Below are 19,743 nucleotides of genomic sequence, written 5' to 3'. Positions count from 1 at the left end.
TTTTTATGTGGTGCTGAGGATCGAACCCAGTGCCTTAGGTGCAAGGCAAGCACTCTGCCACTGAACCACAATACCAGCCCCTATGTTTTTATTTTTGGAATTTGTATCCTGTTTTGAAAGGACTTAAAGAGATCTACAAAATACAGAGCCTTTGAAGAAGATATTGAATGTTAAGTTGCTGAGACTGGCTCCAAACTTGCAGTCCTCCTGTCTCAGTCTCCCAAGTCACTGAAATTATAGGTATGCATCATGACACCCATCTGACATTGAGTATTAAAACAGAATAAAAATACATGGTTTCACACAACTTAGCAAGTAAAGCTTGAACAGTAAATCTGATTCTAAATTTTCTGGCTGCTAAAATGAAAAAGGTTTTCTTTTTTTTCAGTAGAAAGCACAAACTTGCCACCGTGGGCTAGTTTCTGTAGGATTTGAGTATCTTTTAAAAGGACATTTCCTCAACATTTAAGAAAGATAAAAAGTGCAAGAATAGGTTGTAATGATAAATCTTAACCTAGTAAAGGCACAACTTTAATGTGATCTAGTAACATTGTTTTCTGTTTGCAGAGATAGAACTAAAGAACCAAGTGATCAAAAGCTTAAACTGTATTATATGCCTTCATTGAACTATAGGCAAGCCTTGGATCTCATTTCTGAGTCAAACATTTTATCTATTAAGACGAGAGTGGAACTAATATTTTAGGCATCATTATCAGAATAATGCTAATGCTTGCTACTCCCCCCCCCCCCGTGTGTGTGTGTGTGTGTGTGTGTGTGTGTGATTTTTACTCTTTGAGATCATTGGGAAACCTTTACAAATTATTTACTATAGTGAAAGCCATAGGTTTTAGTAATAAAAGACACAAAATTTTGGCATCTTATGGAAGTTATTTCAGCCCTTCATAGTACTCCAGTGTTAAACACATCTAAAAGAACACAAAATGGATGGAGGAAATTTCTTCAATTCAGGAACACTACTCAAGTATACCAATGTGATATTGTCATTATCTTGCATCCCAAATTTAACACAAGAAATCAATCCCCACATGCCCACAAATTGGAAGAAACCTATTCATCCCAACCTCTAAAGTATATAGGAATAAAACAATGTTTTCTGGGAGGAAAATAATCTAGAGGTTTAACAAAAAGCAAAAGATTTTCACATTTCACATGACAAAGACATGAAAAGTCTCCTTTAACTTTGACTTAACCAATTTCAATGTCAGAATCTTTATCATGTTTCATATAATTATTGGGCATTAAAATAAGGCCTGGGGCTGTAGCACTTGCCTTGCAGGTGTGAGGCTTTGGGTTCCATGCTTAGCACCACATAAAAATAAACAAAGGCATTGTGTCCATCTACAACTATGAAGAATTTTTTAAAAAGAACTTCATAAATGTCTGCCACTAAATATTTTTATAGTTATTGTTTAGTGAGAAAGATGCTTTCTTATTTCAGGAGTGTATCAACTGATGTAACAGAATGGAGAAAGCCTGGTTGTAATTTAGGAATAATTCTCAAGGGGATTATGCTTTCATTGCAAAATAAATATGTCTGCAGTATTGCTCATGTTACTTTATTACAAGTACTAAAAACAATATGCCTTGAATTGTACCGATTAGATCCAGAAGGAATTTGGGGTTTTAGTGTTTTTAAAGATCTAAGAAAGATTATCTGATCCAGATTCGTTAAAATAAAACTGAAGTCCAAAGAAGTGGAGTGAGTACCCACATCTCCCAATCCTATCCAGTGCTCTTTTCTTGTGCCTTTCTATCCCTGTTTTTGCTGGCTGGAGGTTTTAAAAGTCTAGCAGTTCTAAACAGCAGCCCAAGTATTCCATGTATAGCTTGTCAATCATTCTGATTTAAAATGTAATTTTTTAAAAACACATTTTCCCTGTTTTTATTTATGTAACAGTGTTATTCTACGGGTTTCTTACCATGATTCCTTGACACCTGCAAACTCTGCAAGCAATTACTGTGACTTCTCAATGAACAATTGTTAACATGGGCTTGATCAGACAGAAAGAGCTTCAGTGTGATTGCTTTTATGATTTTTCAAAATCCAAAGAAAGCAATGTATATTGTAGAAATTAAACATTTTGTGTGCTATATCACTTGAGTTTTGGAGAATGATTTGAGTCTGAGCCACTATAAATGACAAATTGACCTTGGATCTTTTTTCTAACTTTCCTGCAAAATTAATTATCTGTGTTTTATATGCATGTATTAATAATTTGCTCTCCTTTACTCACTTTTTCATACACTTTATATGTTTCTGCAATTGGTTTAATGATTACAAAAGCCCAAGAAGATAATGCTAGGGTGCATGTTTAGTTTATACACTTAATCTCCAACTTAGCACTTTATAGTAAGGAATTTTAACCCTTAAACTGAAATAAAAACTTGTGTTTTGATTTCCTTGTTTGCTTTTGTTTCTAAAGTCTCTAGAAGTGGCAGAGAATGTAGGCCACTTCAGGCAGTAGAATTTGTACTTCTACGGCAAAGTTAACATTTCCTATCTAATAGCTTCCCAAGTTAAATAATCATAGTTGTGATGTTTTTAAAAAGCAACCTTGGTCTATCACTTAGAAACCATTTTATGCTTTCAAATTAATCTTCAAGAGAAGATGAACTTTAAAATTTTCAGCTGCTGCCAGGACCCACTCTGCTACATCTAGTCACTGAGGTGGCAATGAGAACTTGCAGAGTGGGTGTGAAGAACCAAGCTGTCCTCTTGAGGTGAGCAATGCATTGGTCACAGCCATCACTTTGTAAAGATGAATGAGTAGGCCTCAAGACCTTACATAGAGAGGAAAGCAAAGGAAGGTTCAAACTCCTGACTTTTACAATCATCAGGTCCAGATCAAGGAGCAAAGAAAGAAGAAAGAAAAAATAGTGCCACTGTCTTTACAAGTAAAGAGCAGTTTTACTTTGTGTGTTATTTAGGATCAAGAAATTGGTTGTATTTAAAAGAGCTCTCATCTTTAAAGCTTTGTCATACTCTATCTGATGCCTTTGGACTTCTGAGCCAATAAATATTTTGTTAAAAAGTTTGGAGTAGCTGCTGATTGCTAGATGGAATTTTCATCAGAAATCTAGGTATTGAACCAAGATGGGATTTTTTGTTTGGTTTTGGTTTTGGTTTGGTACTGGGAATTGAACCCAGAGGTACTTAACCACTGAGCTACATCCCCAGCACTTGTTATTGGTTTTCAGACAGGGTCTTGCTAAGTTGCTGAAGCTAGATTTGACCTGTGATCTTCCTGCCTCAGCCTCCCAAGTCGCTGGGATTACAGAGATGCACTACCATACCTGGGATAAGCCATTGTTTTTAAATTGTTTTATTCTTCCAACAATAACATTGTCCTGTTGTATTCAGAAAGTTCCCACAAACCCTTCCAAACTCTATAAAGGTAGTATCACCCTGATACCTAAGCCAACAAAGACACACCAAGGAAAGAAAACTTCAGATCAATATCACTGATGAACAGAGATGCAAAAATTCTCAATAAAATTCTGGCAAATTGAATAAAAAAATATTAAAAGGATAGTGTGTCATGATCAAGTAGGGTTCATCCCAGGGATGCAAGATTGGTTCAACATTTGGAAATCAATAATGTAATTCATCATGTCAATATATTAAAGATAAAAATTATATGATCATGTCAATAGATGCAGAAAAACATTTGACAAAATAAAACATCCTTTCTTGTTCAGAACACTAGAAAAATTAGGAACATACCTCAAATATTATAAAAGCTGTCTATTCTAAGCCCAAGGCCAATATCATTCTAAATGGAGAAAAATTGGAAGCATTTCCTCTAAGAACTGGAATAAGACAGGGATGCCCTCTCTCACCACTTTGATTCAACATAGTCCTTGAAACTCAAGCCAGAGCAATTAGAGGAAAGAAATTAAAGGGATATGAATAGGAAAAGAAGAACTCAAACTATCACTATTTGCCAATGACATGATTCTACGAGGATCCAAAAAACTCCAGAAAGCTTCTAGAATTAGTAAATGAATTCAGCAAAATAGCAGGACATAAAATCAACACCCATAAATCAAATGTATTTCTATACATCAGTAATGAACCCTCAGAGAAATCCAGAAAACTACCCCATTCACAATAGCCTCAAAAAAAAAATACTTGGGAACCAATCTAACAAAAGATGTGAAAGACCTCTACAATGAAAACTACAGAATACTAAAGAAAGAAATTGAAGAAGACCTCAGAAGATGGAAAGATCTCACATGCTCTTGGATAGGCAAAATTAATATGGTGAAAGTGGCCATACTACCAAAACTGTTACATAGATTTAATGCAATTCCTATTTAATGCAATTCCCAGTGACATTCTTCATAGAACTAGAAAAAGTAATCATGAAATTCATTTGGAAAAATAAGAGATCCAGTATAGCTAAAGCAAACGTTAGCAAGAAGAGTGAAGCAGGTGGCATCACAATACCAGACCTCAAACTATAATACACAGCAATAGTAACAAAAATAGAATGGTATTGGTACCAAAATAGACATGTAGACCAATGGTACAAAATAGAAGACACAGAGAGAAAACCACGTAAATATGGTTATCTCATACTAGACAAAAGTGCCAAAAATATACACTGGAGAAAAAAAATAGCCTCTTCAACAAATGGTGCTCGGAAAACTGGAAACCCATATGTAGCAGAATGAAATTGAACCTCTATCTCTCACCCTGCACAAATATCAAAGTGGATCAAAGACAGACACTAGAACAGAGATCTTGCACCTAATAGAAGAAAAAGTAGGCCCAAATCTTCATCATGTTGGCTTAGGACCTGACTTCCTGGACAAAACTCCTAAAACACAAGAAGTAAAATCAAGAATCAATAAGTGGGATGGATTCAAACTAAAAAGCTTCTTCTCGCAAAGGAAACAATCAAGAACGTAATGAGAAAGCCCATAGAATGGGAAAAATCTTTACCAAATGCACCTCAGAGCACTATCTCCAGGATATATAAAGAACTCAAAAAACACCAAAAAAATAAGTAACCCTATCAATAAATGGGCTAAGGAACTGAACAGACACTTTACAGAAGACGAAATACAGTCAATCAAAAAACATGAAAAAATGTTCATCATCTCTAGCAATTAGAGAAATGCAAATCAAAACTAGGATTTCATCTCACTCTAGTCAGAATGGCAATTATCAAGAATACAAAAAATAATAAGTATTGGCGAGGATGTGGGGAAAAAAGGTACACTCATACATTGCTGGTGGCACTGCAAATTGGTGCAACCACTATGGAAAGCAATGTGGAGATTCCTTAGAAAACTTGGAATGGAACCACCATTTGACCCAACTATCTCACTCTTCGGTCTATACCCAAAGGTTTTTAAATCAGCATACTGCCATGACACAGCCACATCAGTGTTCCTAGCAGCTCCATATACAATAGCTAAACTGTGGAACCAGCCTAGATGCCCTTCAACAGATGAATGGATAAAGAAACTGTGGTATATATACACAATGTAATATTACTCAGCATTAAAAGAGAATAAAATTATAGCATTTGCAGGTAAACGGATGAAGTTGGAGAATGTCATACTAAGCAAAGTAAGCCACTCTCCAAAATCAAAGACAGAGTGTTCTCTCTGATAAGGGGATGCTGATCCATAATGGGGCCGGAAGGCAGGAGAAGAATAGAGGAATTTTGATTGGATAAAGGGGAGAGAGGGGAGGGGAGGGGGGATTGGGGTAGGAAAGATAGTGTAATGAGATGAATATCATTACCCTAGGTACATGTATGACTGCACATATGGTACAACTCTGCAATGTGTACAACCAGAGAATGAAAAGTTGTGCGCCATTTGTGTACAATGAATTGAAATGCACTCTGCTGTCATGTATAACAAATTAGAACAAATTAAAAAAAATATATATATATATATAATCTCAAATATAAAATAACTACCTTAATGTATTACATTTATAATTTTGTAAAGCAACTTTGAATGGCAGTAGTTGATGTTTATATATTTTATATATAGACTCCAGACTGCTTAGAGAGAAATTTCCAGCAATTTAGAACAAAATAAAATCAGGAGCTTAGTGCAAACTCTGACTCAAGACAACACTTTACTCTGCATGTGTGCGCTGCTATGAGTCATTATAAACATTGTTCCATCTACAAACATTAATTGATTCCATTTTTGTGCCAGTCATTGTGCTAAAAGTACTAAAATACTAAGACCATGGTGATGGAACATATTCCAGACCTAAAAGAACCACAAAGCAACAGTCCAGTGGTGACATTGGTCAAGGAAATCAATCACATTTTAATATGGTTATAAAGAAAGGAGCCAGATGCAATGGGAGTACAGAGAAAGAGCATACGACCTGACCTGAAAAGGGTCAGGGAGGGCTTCTCACAGAGGCTGGCACCTCAACTCTCTCGATGGCTCAGATGAAGTAAAGGCGTCTGAAAAGACGAAATGGGTTTTGTTGTTGTTTGGTGGTTCTAAGTAACAGCAGCTCTGTGAACATGCTATAACCAGACCGCATGCTAATACAAGTTCAATTTGGTGATTTCAAAAATCAAGAAGATAACTGTTGGTTATTTTAATAGTCTAATAATTTCTATATGTCCTCTAGTCTTCATTTTTACATAGAGAAATCCCTTCATATAAAATATTTAATAAACATTTTTTAAATCACCAGCAAAAAAAAAAAAATACCCACAAATCTTGAACCAAAAACAGTGATGGAAAGTAGGGGAGTTCTCTTTCCCCGTAAGTTGTTGTATCACTTGAATATGTGTATGCCTCATAAGATGATTTAACTCTGAAAAAGAGCACAAGGAACAATGAGCTTACCACAACTGGCTCAGACACATAGCAACCTTAACTTCCTTAGTCATTAGCTTTTTTTTTTTCTTCCTGTTCTTACATTTCAGTTTGTTTTATTATGTATGTGCTGGAGATCAAACCCAGCACATGCCAGGCAGGTGCTCTAACACTGAGCTATATTCTCAGCCTGTCATTCGCCTTTTTGGTTTTTTGTTTGTTTGGGTACTGGGGATTGAATCCCTATGCTCTCAACCACTGAGTCACATCTTGCCCGCAGTCCGGCCGCAGCAAAATAACGGAGGGGGGGGGGGTGACGAACAACTTGTGTAGATTGATACAGCAGGAGTGGGAGCGTTTATTGTAGGACAGGAGCGGTATTTATACATTCCACACAGCTTATCTAATTAACATAAACTAGATACATCAGTCAACCAATAAGGAATCTCCACACTTAATGGCTCGCTGGCGTTACTTCACAAACCACTCCCTTTGGCATTTTGCCAGGCGCCATCCAGACTTGTTTACAGACTTTAACATTAACCACTCCCCCCTGGCAAAATGCCTGGCGCCATCCTGACTTGTTTACAGACTCTAACATTTCCCCCTTTTGTTTAATTTAAATAATGACCATAGTGGTTTTTACACAAACACCATAAATAACCTGCTACAAACAGAAAGGGAGGATACAAAATGCCACAATACCAAGCCAATTGATGGCTCCATGCAAGAAGCCCTTGGAAAAATTATACCAGCAATGACACCATTATCAAAGATACCGAGTTACAATTTGTTGTAGATTACAGTTTGTTGTCTCAGTCCAGGTAAAGCAGTGTCTCAATAGATTAACTCACAGTCCAGGTAAATCACAGTCCAGGTAAGTTCTGCAGGCAGCTAGCTTAAATCACAGTCCAGGTAAGTTCTGCAGGCAGCTAGCCTATGCTGTAGCAGCAGAAACAGCAACAGCTCCAAAGGTCTGTTTCTCAGCTGAAGTTTCATCCGGTTCTTAGCAACACTGTAAATTCTTCCACCTTTGTTTTCACCAGCACTGGGACAAGGCAGGAACTCCGGATGGCTAAAGAAAATCCTGTAGCATTCCACTAAGAAAACAACCCTCTGAAAAATTTAGTACATTATCTCAAGGTTTTTTACATTTGAAATAAGCCTTAATAGTGTTCATTATTCATCAGCCTCCAGGTGTGGGAGAACCACTATAGCTTAGTTATTGGCATTGAAAATGACCAAACATCAGGGACGCTGGTAGCGTCTTCTGCTGGCTGTAGCGTCCTGTCCCGGGCAGCCCCAGATGGCCCCGGGGAGAGTCTCGGACTCAAACTGCTTCCCGGCACAGGGAGCAAGAGCCTGCAAGACTGTGCCTCCAGGTCAGGTTTAGATTTGGGCTCTCACAGTGGCGTCCCACTCCCTGGGATGGGGGGCGGGGAAGAGCCCGCTGCCGACGCTTGGAAAGCCCTTGTTGCACCAGGACCAGCTCGCGCACGTGGCAGCCGCCGCTCCATTTTACGCACCCTCCGGTAACAAAAAGTATTCAGTAATAGCCTTTTGTTGCAACTTTTTCCCTGATAATCCTTCTTTTTCTGAACTTTGTTTTTCTTTCTGACTAGAGTTCCTGGGCTCTTATCAACACATGTCCTAACTGCTCTTGGTTCCACTGGGGTGCCTTCTTTCCTTAGTAATTTACTTCTCACTCCTTCCATATTTTCATCATAAAGACAATACAACATTTCAAGACAAAATAAGACACAAACATACTGTATCAATCTTTTCCATTTTCTCGAAATGGACATTTTTCCTCTCGTCCTATCTGCCTAGGAACGAACAGATTTGCTCCCGTCCTATCTACGGATGGGCAGCTTTTTTTCGTCAACTTACCCCCGAGTGTCCCAGAGCTCCCTGTAATGGGCCACCATCTGCAGCAGTCCGGCTGCAGCAAAATAACCGGGGGTGACGAACAACTTGTGTACGTTGATACAGCAGGAATGGGAGCCGTTTATTGTAGGACAGGAGGGGTATATATACATTTCACACAGCTTATCTAATTAACATAAACTAGATACATCAGTCAACCAATAAGGAATCTCCACACTTAATGGCTCGCTGGCGTTACTTCACAAACCACTCCCTCTGGCATTTTGCCAGGCGCCATCCAGACTTGTTTACAGACTTTAACATTAACCACCCGCCCTGGCAAAATGCCTGGCGCCATCCTGACTTGTTTACAGACTCTAACAACATCCTCAACCATTTTTAAGATTTTATTTTGAGACAGAGTCTCACTAAGTTGCTTAAGGCCTTGCTGAATTGCTGAGGCTGGCTTTGAACTCTTGATCCTCCTGCCTCAGCCTCCTGAGTCGTTGGGATTATAGGTGTGCATCAACAATCCTGGCTCATTAGCTTTTAATATAAATTAAAAAACAACACTTGTGGTAGGCAGCTCCTTAAATGGCTCCCAGTGATCCCTGCATGCTGGTGTTCATCACATAATCCCCTTGTCTTTGAATGTGAGCTGGACCTAGTTACCTATGGACCTAGGTACCTGCTTTTACCTTTTTCTATGGCAAAAGCAACAGATGTCACTCCTGAGACTAGGTAACAGACTGACTTCTGTCTGCCTTGCCCACTCTCACTCTTGTGCTTTTCTTGCTCATGGAAGCCACTTGCCATGATCTGAGATGCTCTGTGGAGAGGCCCATGTGAGATTTATGTTGCACAATTAACACAGAACTGAGACCCTCATGCCAACAGCCTGCAAATAACTGAACCCTGCCAACAATATGAGTTTGGAAGGGGGACCTTGGCAGTGAATCTTGGGATGAATACAGCCAGTATTTTGCTTGCAGTCTTATATGAGGCCTTGAACCCCAGCCAGATGGCTCAGAGAAATCAGAGTTTGTTGTTCAACCTGCTAAATTTGGGAGTCTTGTTTTTATGCAGCTATAGGTAACTGATACAAAGCTGGAAAAGGAATAATGATGTATCCCTTCTCCACTCCTGGAGTGAAAGTTAGTTGAGGAAAATCTAACATCATGTTTTAATGTTTGCAGAAAATCCCAGTGGGCTCATCATCTTGATGATCTGGCAGCACCAAAGAACCAGAAGAAGGACAGCTGGTCTTTCTCCTGCCTGATCACCTGTCAGCTAACTTAGCTTCCTCAGCCTCAAGTAAAAACACTTAGCCTATCGTGGAGTGTTTTAATTTCATCTTCAAATCTGAAACTTAATTTTGCTGGATATAAAATTCTTGGTTGGCATCTGTTTTCTTTCAGAGCCTGAAATATATTATTCCAGGACCTCCTAGCTTTAAGGGTCTGGGTTGAGAAGTCAGTTGAGATCCGAATTGATTTCCCCCTATACGTAATTTGATTTTTTTTTCCTCTCACAGCCTTTAAGATTTTATCTTTTATTCTGTGTGTTAGTCATTCTCACTGTAATGTGTCTTGGTGTGGGTCTTGGTGTGGGTCTGCTGTAATTTTGTACATCTGGGGTCTGTAAGCCTCTTGTATTTGATTTTTCTATTTCATTCTTTAGGTTTGGGAAGTTTTCTGCTATTATATCATTGAAAAGATTGTGCATTCCTTTGGTTTTTATCTCTGCTCCTTCATCTATTCTGATTACTCTTAAATTTGGTCTTTTCATGTTATCCCATAATTCTTGGATGTTCTGTTTATGGTTTCTTACCATCTTCTCCACATTCAACTCTATTTTCAAGATTACGTATTTTGTCTTCATTGTCTGAGTTTCTGTCTTCCAAGTGGTCTAGTCTGTTGATGATGCTTTCTATTGATTATAATTATAAATAATTTGGCTTACTGATTCCTTCATTTTGAGGATTTCTGCTTGTTTTTTTTTTTCATTGAAGTGTTCTTTCACTTTCTGGATTTTTTTATTTGATTTCACTTCTTATACTATCCTTTACTTCACATCATATACAATATGAACTCCTTCTTGGACATTTCTTCTACTGTGTTATTGGTGGCTTCTGTTGTTGAAGCATCTTGGTTTGTTTGTGGCACTTTATTCCTTTGTTGTTGTTTTTTTTATGTTGTTATTGTGTTTTACCACCTAAAAGTATGGCTCTAAGGCAGGATAAATTCTACCCTGTAGACCTATAGTGTCCCTGAAGGTTTCCAGAGCTTCACCTTTACTGTGAGACCAATATCAACAGCACTCAGTGTACACAATATATAGCCTCAAACCTAATAGCTCCATTAAGGCATCTACTTCTTTCTTGCATTAAACCAAAATGATGAGTTCAATAACTATCTATGGTACAAACAGGATATTTGTAAAAACGATTTACAATTTCAAATAATGGATGAGAGAATGGAGGTATTTGCGAGGGAGGAAGAGAAAAGCTAGAAGTAAAAATTCACAGGAAGAGTGGAAGAGGAGCTGACAGAGATTGGCTGTTGGAGAAAAGTGGGAAAGAAAATAGCCAAGAGAGAGGAAGAATACAAACAAAGAGAAAAGAAGTTAAAGATATAAGAATACAACAAAATGCAAAACCCCATTCATGTATCATTGTCCTCCACACACCGATGCATAAAAAACATCCTTTTCCAAATGTGGTAGAGAGATTAGTGAATCAAAAAATAAAATAAATCTTGCTGGAAAGTCAGACTGTCTCTGTCAGTGTTCAACAGTTTCTCAGCCCTGTCTCTGACATCTCTTGGGATCACCAAAACCAGATCAGCCCTTGCAAACCCAGTCTCTATCCCATCAATCTGTTGCTGGTGGAACAGCAAATTGGTGCAACCACTGTGGAAAGCAGTATAGAGATCCCTCAGAAAATTGGGACTGGAACCACCATTTGACCCAGCTATACCACTCCTTGGTTTATACCCGAAGGACTTAAAATCAGCATACTATAGTGATGCAGCTACATCAGTGTTTGCAGCTCAATTCACAATAGCTAGACAATGGAACCAAACTAGGTGTCCCTCATTAGGTGGATGGATAAAGAAAATGTGGTATATATACTCAATGGAATATTAATTAGCTTTAAAGATGAGTGAAATTATGGCATTTGCCAGTAAATGGAGTTAGAGAATATCATGTTAAGCAAAATAAGCCAATCCCACAAAACCAAAGGCCAAATGTTTTCTCTAATATGTAGATACTAATTCACAATAAGTTAGAGGGCACAAGGGAAGAACAGTGTTACCTTAGATTAGGTAGAGGGAAGTGATGAGAGGGGAGAGGAGGGAATGTGAGGATAAGAAAGATAGTAGAATGAAACAGATATTATTACTGTATGTATATACATGACTATATGACCAATATGATCCTGCAACATGTATACTTAGAAAAATGAGAAATTATATCCCATCTATGTATGATATATCAAAGTGCATAAATGCATTCTACTATCATGTATAACTAATTAAAACAAATTTTTAAAAAACACTTGGTCAAATTCATTCTTGCCCTCAAGAATAGCAAAAATGGTGAAATTTGATTAATTTTCATTTTAAATGCAAATTATATTACAATTAAATCCTCACTCTTGAATCGTGTACTTTTTAAGTTGTCTATCAATTCTCCTTTGAGTAAAATGAAATTATCTAAAGATGTGGGGTTTAGGGGTTGGGAGTTAATGCTGGGGATCAAACCCAAGGCCTTGTGCATACAAGGCAAGCACTCTACTAACTGAGCTATAGCCCCAGCCCCTGAAATTATCTAAAAATGAATAAAGGATACCGTTTAGTTCAGATTCTATAAGGGAATTCCCTTAATTCAGCCAACATCCTTATGTATTTCCAATCACATTAACACTCAGTTTCCTAGAAGGCGTGTCTAGATGATTCTTGGAACACCTGCTCTTGGAAACAATGGGCAAACAAAAACAAAAATAGTGAAGGATACTATGGTAACTGAAGAAAAAAATAATGCAAGCCTTTCCTGTGCAAAACCCATGTTACCCCCAAAATGAGAAATGTAACTAAAACATATCTATAGAAATTTTTCTGTTGTGATGAAAAATTTCTTATAAGAGAATACTTTTTTTTTTTTGCTTCACTTTGGCCAAAATGATAATCAAAAGATCATATCTGCAAAGTTTTATGTCTGTAATCATTTTCAGTAGCTGGTTGAGAGTCAGAGCTACCTACTCAAAAGATAAAATTACATCCTTAATTGTATCTGTGCTTAAATTTTTCCTTTGAATTTGGAGCTACTGTTGCTGACATAGTTTTACCCTGTGGGTATAATTATGTCCTAAATCCTTTTCTAATACCAAGCTATTACATCTTAACTTCTAAAATCAGGATAGTGCCTGTTATCTGGAAATCTTGAAGCTGCACCTTATACTCTGATCTCCACAAGGAGGTACCAAATAAATGTCTATTCTGATCTCCCCACCACCACCTTTTTTTTTCTCCCTCTTGAGCTGGGGACGGAGCCCAGAGCCTGGCCCATGCTAGGCGAGTGCTCTACCACTGAGCTATACTCCTAGTCCCCACTTTGCCTTTTTAAATTGCTGTATGGCAGTGACTATCCTTGTTGAAGGACTTCCTGAGCTGCTTGTCTTCTGCAGGGTTGAGAGCAGCACCTACCTTTCCACTAGGAGCCTTGTAAATATCCTCTCCACAGCTGTTAATAAGAATCTCCATGCTTAACACCTTAAATCCAACCTGTCCTGCTACCAGTAACTCCTATACCCACAAATCCTTACAGATTTCTCTTTCTTAAGGTAAATAGAACCACATCAAATACATTCTCTAAAAAAGAATTTCTCCAGTTTGTCAGTGGAAATTATGGAACTTCCCTGAATTAGGGAGAGGTCAACAGTAGACTGACAGATGTACAGAGAAACTTTCTTTATTAAAAAAACATATCTTGCCAGGTGCAGTGGCACATGCCTGTCATCCTAGCTACTCAGGAGGCCGGCAGGAGTATTCCAAGTTTGAAATCAACCTGGGCAGCTTAGCAAGACCCTGTCTCAAAATAAAAAAAGGCTGGGGATGTAGCTCAGTGGTAGAGCACCCCTGGGTTCAATCCCCAGTACCACACACACACACACACACACACAAACATATCTTAAAGGTTGTGCCAAGGAATGTTTCTATTTTAAGCTGACATTCTCACCTCTCCACCCTAGGGGAAAAAAAATAGCTTGCTTCTCTTCCCCTCATCAGGTAGGAAGGGAAAGTGATTGCACACTGTTTTTAATTGCAGGTTTACATAAACCCACAATTCCAGAGCATTGATTTGTTGGACTGTAATCTACACTTTAACACACTGAGCTGCATTTAGGCAGCATGCCAGATGTGTAAAGTTGGAATTTAATGACATTTCAGTAGCGGCCCCAGAATTTAGTACAGGACCACTGTCGAATACTAATGTGCAACTAACAAGAAAACAGAAGCAACTTTCTTTTTCAGTTACCTTTTTTGTCCCTTTCCTGAAGATGGGGAGGCAGAAAGTAATTAGTTATCTCACGGAAACTTCATTCCATAACAGAAGCACCCAGATTTTGGACATGCCAGTCTTCATAACCATGTGAGCCAATTCCTCAAATAAACCTAGATACATTTTTTTAAAAAAAGAAAAACTCGAAGCAGAAGCAGCCATGGTAGTGGCAGCTTTGTGCCTGACACTTAACAGTCAATCAAAGTTCAATTTTTAAAGCTTTAAAAAATTATGCTATTGGGCTGGGGATGTGGCTCAAGCGGTAGCGCGCTCACCTGTCATGCGTGTGGCCTGGGTTCAATCCTCAGCACCACGTACAAACAAAGATGTTGTGTCCGCCGAAAACTAAAAAATAAACATTAAAAAATTCTCTCTCTCTCTCTCTCTCTCTCTCTCTCTCTCTCTCTCTCTCTCTCTTTAAAAAAAAAACTGATGATCTGATCAAGCATTTTTCTTTCTGTGAATGACCATGTACATAAGAGATATTGTAAACAAAATAGCTTTGTGATAACTTTAATACTTCATTTCTTTTTAAGTAAAAAAGAGACAGAAGAAAATCTAATTTGGGGGAAAAATCTGTTTTTATATTCTAAAGAACAGTTTCTCAAGCTCAACACTATTAATGCTTTGGATCAGGTACTTCTTTGCAGTAAGGAAACCAATATGTGCATTGTAAGATGCGGCAACACCAGGCTAGGTGCTGGTACACCACCCAAGAGTAACAACCAAAAATAGCTGGGGACCCCTGGCAGCAGGGGAGGGGATGCAATGGAAAACAGACCCCAGTTGAGAACCACCTCTAAAGAAAGATTAAAGCAGAGTTTAAAAAAAAATGAATGTTGTTGCATTCTGTATTTTAAAAATATTTCAGACTTACAAAAAAGCATGAAGACAATGAGCACCCACATACTGAGAAGCCTGCCTAAGAAATAATCATCCAGGCGGGCATTTAGACACATCTTGTAATCACAGCTAGGATTGCAAATTTGAGGCCAGCCTCAGCAACTTAGCAAGATCTGTCACAAAAGATAAAAAGGGCCTGGGATGTAGCTCAGTGGCAGAGTGCTCTTGGTTTCAGTCCCCAATACCACCCACAAATAATAATAATAATAATAATAATAATAATAGAATATTCTAAAAACACAATTGAAATCTACTGTGAACTCCTCATATTTCATTGTCCTTCCCACCCATCCTTCAAAGGGCCTGATTTTGGTGTTTGTCTGTGCCATGTATGTATGGTTAGAAGTTATATACAATTTCACTAAGTTTTGTACCTGGTCTTCAGAGTTTCTCATGCCTACACAAGCCTAAATTTGGATTTCCACCACCTTTCTTAACAAGCATGGTATAATGCCTTAGTTCTAGTCACCACTCTTCCACTTTGGATATTTTTTTTTCACTATCTCAATCTATCTGGGTTTTATGGTAACTACTTATATTTTTGTTTTTATGGTAACTATTCATATTTTTCCCTATGCTTCTCAATTCATTTGCCATGCATACCTTCTGCATCACACCTTATATTTGGGATCACTTTCCTTTAGAAATTATTTGTTGATTCTTTGATAATCTATTCATTTTTTGCTTTTCTGAAAAGAATCTCTATTTCCTTCTTATTTTATGATGGCTTATCCTGGGTCTGAATGCCTGCATTGAGAGTTATATTCCCTCAGTGCTTATCCCATGACCATCTGGCTTCTTTTATAAATTCCCATGTCTATAATCTGTCTTTTCCCTGTTACTTGGTTTTAAAATATTCTATTTTACCACATTATTACAATATGCGTGAATGTAGGTTTATTTTCATATTAGTCTTGTGATTCCATGTTTCTGAAATCTAAGATATATCTTTTATCAATTCTGGAAAATTCTTTCATAACTCTTAGTCTTTTTTCGATCTCTTCATTTTATCACTGTGATGCGTATTCTCTTAGCAATGTCTACACTCCTCTTTCACTGTGCAGTGAATGCTTAATTGGAATGACCATATTGCTTGTTTCTAGAAATTCTATTTAGTTCTTTTTTAATTGTCTTGCTCTTTCTCAATATTATCTTTTTCTTTTTCCGTGTTACTGATTTTTCTCTTTAACCATTTTATATTCTGTATTCCAAAATTCTATCACCTAAATTCCTTCAGAGTTTAATTCTTTTACGTGTAGTTGTAGCTGTGATCAAAATACTGACAAGATAAACTCAGAGAAGAAACAGTTTATTTGGGGCTCATGGTTTCAGAGATTTAGTCTGCAGACTCCTTTGACCTGGACCCCAGGGGATGGCAAGACATCCTGGTGCAGGGGCTTGGCAAAGGAGAACTTCTCAGCTCACACCAGACAAGAAGGAGAGGGGGCGGGGAGAGAGAAGCTAGGACAAGCTATAATCTCCAAGGGCCTGCTGCCGGTGACCTACATCCTCCAGTCAAGCGCCAGCTGCCCAGAGTTACCACCCGGGAGTCCATTTAAATCATCAACATGTACTCGGTCGCATTTCATTGTCCCCCACCGGTCCCGGCCGCGGTGGGGCTGGAGGTCGTCCTGGGTAGGTTTATCTCGATGCTTCCATGGAGAAGACGACTTGCACGGATGCTCGCACGTACCCCTGGACGGCGACGGAGGCGGTGGCCGCGCGAGCGCTGGAGGGAGCGGCCGGTGTGGGGTGTGAGCCAAGGTTCCCGGGGTCGCCTTGCAGAGGGGAAGTCGCGCCTGGGGTGAGGTCGCTGCTCCTCCTTTTGAGGCACGCGCGAAGGGGCTGACTTGCGGGCCAGCCTGCGGGTCTCGGGTCCGGGGACAGCCCCCTCCCGGGCGACTTGCTGTTACGCATGTTCTGAGATGGACGCGGCTCCCCGTGTAATCCGCGGTGGGGAAATCCACCGCGCATCGGATGCCGTGCAACCCCACGGAAACGCGGCTCGTCGGCCTGGTCGGTGGCGCGTGTGCAATGAGTTCTTTCGAGTAGTTTTGTCTTGGCTGGAACAGTAAAGTTTAAAACTTTAAAATAAAGGGTAGTATGTACAAGAAAACGAGGATGAATAAATCATCCCTGGTTTTCAAAAGAGACACCCTAGTAAATTGACCTATGTGAAGGCTGCATCCGCTGCCTTCAGTGCCAGCAGGTCCTCTGTTGTGTAATCAGTGTGATTCCCAGGAGCTTCTTCAGTGACAAACGAAATGAGCCCAGGGCGTGGAAAATATGATTTCTATATTGGTTTGGGATTGGCTGTGACCTCCAGCATTTTCATAGGAGGGAGTTCCATTTTGGGGAAAAAAAAAAAAAAAAAAAAAGGCCTTCTGCGACTTGTCAGAAAAGTATCCATGAGAGCAGGTCAAGGTGGCCACGCATACCTTAAAGAATGGTGGTGGTGGGCTGGACTACTGTAAATGGGGGCAGGCGAGGTGGCCAACTTGGCTGCATAAGCCTTTGCACCAGCCACGCTAGTGACTCCACTGGGAGCTCTCAGCGTCCTCCTAAGTGCCGTTCTTTCTTCATACTTAATAAATGAAAGACTTAATCTTCATGGGAAAATTGGATGTTTGCTAAGCATTCTAGGATCTACAGTTATGGTCATCCATGCTCCAAAGGAAGAGGAGATTGAGACGTGAAATGAAATGTCACACAAGCTAGATGATCCAGGTTTTGTGGTATTTGCAACAATTGTGGTCATTGTGTCCTTGATATTAATCTTTGTGGTGGGACCTCGCCACGGACAGACAAATATTCTTGTGTACATAACAATCTGCTCTGTGATTGGAGCGTTTTCAGTGTCCTGTGCAAAGGGTTTGGGCATCACCATCAAAGAACTGTCAGCTGGAAAGCCTGTGCTGGATTGTGCTGCTGAGCCTGGTCATCTGTGTGAGCACACAGATCAATTACCTAAACCGGGCCCTGGTCATATTCAACACTTCCCTTGTAACACCAATATATTACGTTTTCTTTTCAACCTCAGTTTTAGCTTGTTCAGCTATTCTTTTTAAGGAGTGGAAAGATATGCCTGCTGCTGATATCACTGGGACTCTGAGTGGCTTCTTCACAATCATTGTGGGGATATTCTTGTTGCATGCCTTTAAAAATGTCAGCTTTAGTCTAGCAAGTCTGCCTGTGTCTTTTCGAAAAGATGATAAAGCAATGAATGGCAATCTCCCTACTATTTATGAAGTTCTAAATAATGATGAAGAAAGTTTATCCTGTGGAATTGAACAACACACTGGTAATAATATCTCACGGAGAAATGGAAATCTGACAGGTTTTTAAGATGCGATTTAAAGGTTAATCCATAATTATGTTGTTTTTTTTTTAAGAGAGAGCAAGAGAGATAGAACGGTAGAAAGAGAGAATTTTTAATATTTATTTTTTTTAGTTTTCGGCAGACACAACATCTTTGTTTGTATGTGGTGCTCAGGATTGAACCCGGGCCGCACGCATGCCAGGCGAGCTCGCTACCGTTTGAGCCACATCCCCAGCCCCATCCATAATTATGTTATAGTGATTTTGAATATCAGAATCTGTCTGAAAAAGCATTCACCTCAAATAATGTTCTCTAAAGACGATCTTTTTTAAGTTTTCACTAATTTGGACCAAGAAGTTACTTTTCTTATATTTAAACAATGGTGGCTCATTAAAAATGGCCTCAGTATGTCGCCAATTTCTATTAACATTGTATTATTGTAGAGGTATTTTACATTTTGATTCTTTCTTCAAAATCTAAATGCACTAATGACAAGTTTTAAGTCTATAAAAATGCTTTATTTTTTCATTATTGATGAAAGTCTGAAATGTACATTTGTCATTCCCACTCCCATCAATCCCTGATCATATAAGGCTTTTTGATTGTAAACAAGAACAAAACTATCCCAATGCGTTATCCTCTGATTTATCTTACCTATAAAAGTGGCTCCTGTTTGGATGAATTATTTTGATGTTGAAATGTTAAAGGGAATTCTAAGTTACTAAATGAAGGAAACTCACAGACCAAAAAAAAAAAAAAAATGGTAGGAATCATGCCAAGGAAATATTTCTTAGGCTATGGCTTGTCACCACACATGTGGTTTCCTGTGTGCATTTGATGGTATTCTTAGAATCCTGTTAAACCAGCACATCGTGCATCCGCTGGGCTGGGCTCTGCTTTGTACCATGGCTGGATTTATTCTTCGGTTACTTGAATTCCATGGGAACCTTTATGACCATTTTATATCAGCTCTTGTACTTTTCAGTCTATTTTCATAATAAGTTAATTGTTATTTAGACCTTTTAATAAGTGGGAAATAAAATCAGAAGAAAAAAATTATTAACATGTTAAATGGATTAATCCACTGATGAGGTTACAACTCACATCACTGCCTAAAATCCCCCCTCTGAACCTTTCTGTAACAGAGACCATGAGCTTCCAAACTATGAGCTTTTCAGAGAACACTTCATATCCAAACCATAAGAGTAGTCTTTGTTGACCCATGCTCTTGGTTTTCTAAGTTGGCTGCTACTTTTCTTTCT

The 19,743-nt window shown here is 38.8% G+C and overlaps 1 pseudogene; it reads left to right on the top strand.

Moving 5' to 3' along the window:
- The first annotated feature begins 17,426 nt into the window (after positions 1-17,426).
- On the top strand, positions 17,427-18,507 carry LOC143384049 (magnesium transporter NIPA2 pseudogene; annotated as a pseudogene).
- Positions 18,508-19,743: the final 1,236 nt, after the last annotated feature.

The sequence above is a fragment of the Callospermophilus lateralis genome, chromosome 18 (genome assembly GCF_048772815.1).
Source record: "Callospermophilus lateralis isolate mCalLat2 chromosome 18, mCalLat2.hap1, whole genome shotgun sequence".
Lineage (NCBI taxonomy): Eukaryota > Metazoa > Chordata > Mammalia > Rodentia > Sciuridae > Callospermophilus > Callospermophilus lateralis.
This window is presented reverse-complemented; position numbering and strand designations above follow the sequence as displayed.